Below are 7,575 nucleotides of genomic sequence, written 5' to 3'. Positions count from 1 at the left end.
GCCTCATAAAATCAGGCCTGCTCTGTTAGATCCATGGCTGGCCTGTCACTTCTTCCAAGTGCAGCTAGCACTTTGCAAGTTCCCATGTGAATATAATCCTGGTATGAATGGTTTGTTAACATAACAATCTATTCCTGGGTGAAAAACAACCACACCTGCATAAACATTAGATCTATCCCATGAGAATCAGTGAAGAAAATATGTAAACAATTTAAGAATAAAGAGATTTGATAGACAAGTAAAATACCTTTCTCTAGCCAACAGAGTAATTGGCAAAAAAGCTACTGACCAATTGGAGGCACACACGAGGTCTGTAAAACTTCTAAATGAAGTCTTGGCTACACTGAGTTACAGGGAGTGGGAACAGAGCTCTCCAGAAACTTGAAGCTAGAAGGATTTAATGATATTCCTCACTTTGAGGCTCTTCTAGAGCTTAACTGCCAACACAAAAGCTTTGCCAAGATCCTTTTAAGCAAATAAATGAGATCCATGAGAATTGGGACAGACCACAAGGGTCTGGGACAGCCCCAGTGCAGGAGCCCACAATTTGGATGTGTTACAGAAACCCAAAGCATGCACACCTAGAGAGCTCTTCCTACTCTATAGCAGCTGGGCATGGAACTCAGTCCATGCAATTCAGTCCATGGAACTCAGTCCATGGAACTCAGTCCATGGAACGCAGTCCATGGAACTCAGTCCATGGAACTCAGTCCATGGAACTCAGTCCATGGAATTCAGTCCATGGAACTCAGTCCATGGAATTCAGTCCATGGAATTCAGTCCATGGAACTCAGTCCATGGAATTCAGTCCATGGAACTCAGTCCATGGAATTCAGTCCATGGAATTCCCAAGGCCTTATCAGTTTCTCATGGTCACTGAAGTCTCTGCATTCACTGAATCCCAGGATCACTGAGGTTGGAAAATCCCTCCCAGCCCACGGAGTCCCAGCTGTGCCCGATGCCCACCTTGTCCCCAGCCCAGAGCCCTGAGTGCCACCTCCAGCCCTTCCTGGGACACCTGCAGGGATGGGCACTGCAAAGCTCCCTGGGCAGCCCCTGCCAAGGCCTGGGCACTCTTTTTGGTTTTTCTACAAAAAGGAAGAATTTGTATTAAAGACATTCTGTACTTCTGTTATCATTTATCCTATGGCTGTGCTTGGAAAATTTCCTCACCATGGTTTGATAGACCTGATGATCTTGAAGGTCTCTTCCAAACTAGTGATTCTGTGATTCAAATATCACCCATTAAAAGAAAAAGTCAAAGCTGCCGATTCTTTCTCTCTTCTTCCATCCCCTTGTTAATTTTCATCTTCAGAATTCTCCTCTTTCTTTTCCTCTCTATCACACACAATGTTTCTTAGTACTCCCATTCATTTCTATTCCCTATCTATTAATCAGCAAGAGGTAGAAAAGAACAAATGGAACAGTATCTGTTGGGAACAGTGTAGCTCCATGTTTTCACAGCATTCATGGTAGTTTATTTTCTGTGAGACCATTGCCCATTTGTCAAATTCAGCTGAACTGCTGGACAGACAAACAGATGCTGCAATTACACAGAAAACAGCATGTGGTCTCCTTTCCTGGTAACTGAGTAGAAAATTGTTTTGAATTTTTCCTCTCCTCCCCTTTTCACTATAAAATCATGAAAACAGAAAATTGTAGATGCTTTGACAGGCTTCAAGAGCACCACTTTACCCAAGTCTTTTCTGTTTTAATTATTTTTTATCTAATAATACAGAGATTAATGAGTAATATCAATGAATTAGTCTAACAACTTGCAGTTTTAATGCATTGTTGTACACACTTGTAATAGCACCACAATTCAGTCAGATCCTTAGATTGAAGCTAAACTCGAGCCCATGTTCAGTATGGGCCGAGGAAGAGTCATTCCCAAGAAGAAAGTTCTATTTCCAAACAAAAAAAATCAATATTTGATGAGCTTTATGACAAAGATTAAGTATATTTTTAATACAATGCTAATGATCATAGACAAGCAGTGCTATAATATATCAAAATGTAGCAGAATGGAAATCCTGCAGGTTGGTATAATGAGAACTATTATTGTCACTTAGAAGATGGAACTGTTTCATTTAAGGATTTCTGAATGCCAAAACGCTGAAAGTCAAATATCAGGAGTTGTTAACTGTAACGATGTTTAAATCAGGATCATTAAACAGAAGGATTGCTGCAGGAGCTGGTGATGAAAGCTGTGGCAATAAAGCACCCATTTAGCAGGCATTCAACTTGTAGCAGAGAACATGAGTGTTAACAGTTCGTGATTTAGAAAATTTTACTTCAGTCTTGAGCATTTTCCAACGTTTTTGTGTATGATTCAAGCAGTCTTTATTGGCAATGTGTGCTTGATATATCATGATGGGGTGGGAACTGCTGTGCAGAGGGCAGGAAATTATTTATTCTCACAGGTCCACCTTTCTTCTGCAGTGAACATTTAAAATTAAATTTTAAAAAAATACAACCCACATCCCCAAAGCTTTCTAAGTCCATGGAGCTGTCAAACAAGACACTGTACAGAAAGTTTAGAGTTTTGTGGCCCTGTTCTGCTGAGTCTTTGCAAGACTTGATGTGTTAGACTAATGGCTACAGACTTGCTTTTCTAGTCAAAGGAAAGCTCAATTTCTTGATAAAGAACTTCTGCTTTGGGGTGTTTTGCTTGCTATAGAGCTCCATGGCACAGATGATGTAATTGCAAATCACCACATGGGAGGAATTATTAAAGAGAAGATGCACCCTGCATTATCAAGGACATAAAAGGCTGGGTTTGAAAGGATTCATTCTAGAAAGCTCTTGAGGTTTTGTTGAATTTCCTTAACAAAATAATTTCTCCATCCTTGCTCCTGTCCCTTCCCTCTACCTCTCTTTTTAATTTTTATATTTTTATTAAGAAAATACAGGAACTAGTCTAATGTACAATGGAAGCATTACACCGTGTTCAGGACATTACTGCCTCCTTTTGTAGAAGGGCTTGGGATATTTGAAATAGCCATGGAAGTGTAGCAGAAACATTCTGTATGTTGGAAGGTTCCATAGAGCAAGCAGGACATAATCTTACAAGTCAGAATGAAAAGAAAAAATAAAAAGAAAATAAAAAGAAAAAATAAAAAAGGAAAAAGAAAAGGGGAGGGGGAAAATCTGACAGTGACACAGTAACATCTCTAACTGGTTATCAGGAAAACCAAAGAAATAAAAATATAAAGAAGGAAAGGAGTTGGAATGAGTTGTTTGAGAAATATGACAAATATTCTCAGCAGACTTAACAATGTGTCTAAATAAGAATCATTTTTTGTGTGCTATAAAAGCATCCAGGAGCTCCAGGACTCTGTTGCCACAAGCAAAGAACAAAATGCTGACCCCAGAAAGAATTCCCATCCAGTTTCATGGGAAACAGGGACACACTCAAAAAAACAAGGGAACCCCTCCAGCTTGCTGTTGGCACTACTAAAACTTACACAAAGGACAACTTCCCATTAAGCATTAAATTACAAGCAATGCCTGCAGTGCACAGGTGTGAATCTTGCAAGGGTGAAGGAGAAGTGATGGTTGGAGGTAAAAATTACTCTGTCTTTAATGTTTTCTTTTACATATTAACTCTTATATTTGGAATAATTATCCATAACATATGGAAAGAAAATGTTGTTGAATGTACATAGACTCCACAAGCAAACAATTTCATTTTCAAGTGAAGTTTCAACTTGCCTTCTTCTTATTCCAGTTGAGAACATTTATAGAGTTCTGAGCATATAAAGTCTGGAGAGTGAAGTACAGGCACAGTCTGTACCATAGGGTGTCTTTTTTTTCATTTAAAGGATGAAGTCTTGTCAGTGCCATTTATGACTTTATTTAAGAATGTGCAGCTGGTGCTTTTGAGGAGAATATGTAAATGATGGGTTCTTTATAGGTTCAGTATTAAGTAAATACAGACTGCTCCAGCATCATCCTATTTGATGCTGCTGAAAGGAACTAATCAAATAGTCTATAAATACCTGCAGTGTCCTTCTCCTTCAGAGGAGCAAGTTACTTTCTGTGAAATTAATTTCCATATTATGTGTGTGCTAAATAGAGTAAGTGACAGCTTTTCAAACACGTTGTGTCATTACCCAGTGAACAAGCTTTGCATCATTGTAATTGAACATGGGCATCATGTTATTATATTATGATACATATAAAATAATATATTAATAAATAGGTCAGTGGCCTGATAAACCACTTCTGGATCATGACAGTGAAGGGTTCTGCTTCTCATCCTAAGGATGGAGGGAGGGGAAAAGCTGGAAAGTAGCCAGTCTGATCACTGTGTCCATTCCTGTAAGAATCTGGATCTTTTTCTTTTGTATTATGTTATTCCTGGAATATCTACAGGCACAATCCAATCTCTACTACTATTGCCTTAAAATATAACCAGCTGCCTTCAGCTCACCAGGCAGAAAGGGGAACATCCTTTACTGTTTCGTTTCCTCTGGCTGTGTTTGTTAGTGAGCACTGGATCTGATGCTGCCTGTGATGGGGGAAAGGGCCATTTTTAGCTACTGTGCTTTCTGTCCTGGATTCCTGCAGCTTGCAGTTTGCTTTGATATCTGAAAAATAAGGCATGTGAGTATTTCAAGGCTTTCTTGACTGAGCAAGGAACAACTCTGGGCAGTTTTTGCCCTGCCCTGCCCTGCCCTGTTGGAAGGATGGAATCCTTGCACAAATCTGACTCAGTCCTGACTAACAGGAGCCTCCTGCCTGGGAGCTGCACTTTTCAAATAGAGCAGGCATGGAAACACACCCTTGCTCTGCTTTCCATACCTACAAACTCACCCACTCTGGGTTTCCAGCAGCCACTGGATTATTTTGTGCTGGACTGTGGACATAAAGCTGCAAATTCATTCCTTCCACACTTGGGTTGCCAGTTGTATTATTTCACTTCTCAGTCCCAAGATGAACCAACTTGAACTGACTGCAAAATATAACTTATTCCCATGTTGTGCATGTTGTAAGTGTTTGGATGGATGACTCATTTCAAAAATCAGAAGAGAAAGTTAATTCTGTCCTAATTTAAACCTACTCATTTTACAAACTCTCTTGTACACCTTTATTCCTTATAAAAAATACCCCATTGTAGAACAAAAGCTTATCAATTATCAGAAAGATTAGACCTCAGAAATGAAAAGTTGACAACCAATCTATGGATAAAATTCTCCAAATACTTTCTATATCTGTGCAGCATCTTATTGTTTTATTTTTGACAGGTAGCGTGGCCTTTCCAATGATTTTCACTAAATTTCACATCCTACCTTTGAAAGACACTTTATTGTCATCCAGGTGTAGGTTATGTGCCTGCCCAACTAAAACATGGCTGTAGTTTAATTCTAGCAGTGATGAATTGCTTGAGTGAATTCATGCAAACAGGGCAATAGAAATTAAATTCATCACACTAGGAAAACCATTCTTCCCCATGTAAATTAGTAGCTTTACTGCTAAAATCAATTTGTTTTGGTAAATTATGCAAAAATTCTCAAAGGACCTAGGTGCTTGATTTATTATACTCTTACTGTTTCATAATAGTAGCAAATGAAATTTATTCACCCAATATTAGATGGCATAAGCTGAGAGCTTTAGTGGCAATTTCTGTTTATTACAATTAATCTGCGTTGTCTGTGGTGACAGAATTCCCCCAATGTGTAGGACATAATCTTTATGACAGATGCTTTTTATTAAACTGTACAGAAGTGTTCTTCATTTGAATAGAACAGGTCAATTACTTCTCTATTGCAAGGCCTTTCAATTTTTCTAATAATCTCTAATGAAATTCAGGGTTTATATGGAAACTGTTTGTATTTTGAATTCCTGAAGTATCAGAAGTTCAAAATGCCCTCAGAAAATAAACAGCTCCTCAGATCTTCTAAGCAATGGAAGTGGGAGCTATTCAAAATTACTTCAGACATCTTGTTCAGGGTTCTAAAACTCAGTTTGCAGTTCATTTGTGCAAAGAGTCCTGCAGCTGAAATCATTGGTGTTCCTGTTAAATGCACGTGGCTATCACTTGATAGGATCTAAATCCCTAAGGAAATACAAAAATAGTGTGCTAGAGATACTGGGGCTGAGGAGACAGGGAGTGGAAAATAGGATTCAAACAAGTAATTAATCTCTGGGCAATGAATCATACAGCCAGAGAACTACATTAAAGAAAATAAATATGCTTTTATATTTTTTACATCTTAATTATGGAATGGTGAGCTGGACAATATAAATTGTACATATGTGTGCATAAGCATTTTTTCTGTGTCCCTCCCTGGGCATCAAGCAGTTGCAGTAAGTCCAAAAGGTTTGTCAGGGGTTTCTGCCCACTCCCTGCACAGGTTTACCTGGACAATGGAGCCTCAGGCAGAAAAGCCATCACCCCAAAGGGAGGGAAACAGACAGCACAGGGCTCAGGTTAACCAGAGTGAAATTAAAAATATAGATTACAAAAAAGCACCAAAACGTTGCTTGTCATATTTCAAGATCTGTTGCAAAGAAAGATCCCAGAATCCCAAAATGGTTTGGGTTGGAAGGGACCTTAAATCCCATCCAGAGCCACCCCTGCCATGGCAGGGACACCTCCCACTGTCCCAGGCTGCTCCAGCCCCAGGGTCCAGCCTGGCCTGGGGCACTGCCAGGGATGGATCTGTGTTCCTTTCTCCTAGCAAACCATAATCCTAATGAACTGTAACAGCTTTTTGCAGATGGAGGTGCAAAACAACTTTGAAAGTGTCTACTACCGCCTCCTTTAATAATTTCTTTTCAGAAGATGATTTTTGACATGAATAAAATACATCATGCAAAGTATTGTGAACTTGAACATTCATGTCAGTTCTAAGCACCAGACAGCTTGCCTGTGTTACCTCAGAAGCCTCTAAATATCTTTATGTGATGAATACCAAATTTATATTTTCAGACAAAATTTAAATATTTGTTTTAACCCATGGTAGCAGTTTAGAAAAGAAAAATCTTCTCTCCCAGAACTGTTTTACACTCCCTAACTTGTGTCTAGGCATGCTGCACTGAGTCAGGGAGAGGTAACAGCAGGTCTGGAGAGCAAGTGAAGCTTTGTGAATGTTAATTATAACTATAATTATAACATATAATTATAATTACAATTATAATTGTCAGTGGGCTAGCAAGAGCCCCAGGCCCCAAGGGAGATGTTTCTTGGCGCCAGGTGACAAAATGTGGTGACCTTGGAGATGGCCATGAATTGACCACTGAAGCTGGCAGGTTCCAGTGTGGTTCCCACCTGTATTCCTAAACCTTGAGCTCCAGGATCTTCACTATGTGAAGCTTAGAAGTTTCAGTTTCCACCCTCAGATCTCTTTTTCTCTCCATCAGGAATCTTTTGAATCCATGGGTGTGAGGTATAAAATTTGACAGGGACAGAGGCACAGAGTATTCTAAATAACATGGACCTTTATATGACCATCATTTAGAAGAGATGCTGTCAGGTTTGCCCCTTTGTCCAAGTGCAGAAGAACTTTTGGGAGGCTCCTTCCACTTAGCAAAATTCTGAGTACTCTAATTCTGACAGCAGTGTTGAAG

This window comes from Molothrus aeneus, chromosome 11, assembly GCF_037042795.1.
Source record: "Molothrus aeneus isolate 106 chromosome 11, BPBGC_Maene_1.0, whole genome shotgun sequence".
Lineage (NCBI taxonomy): Eukaryota > Metazoa > Chordata > Aves > Passeriformes > Icteridae > Molothrus > Molothrus aeneus.
Note: the sequence above shows the minus strand (reverse complement) of the source record.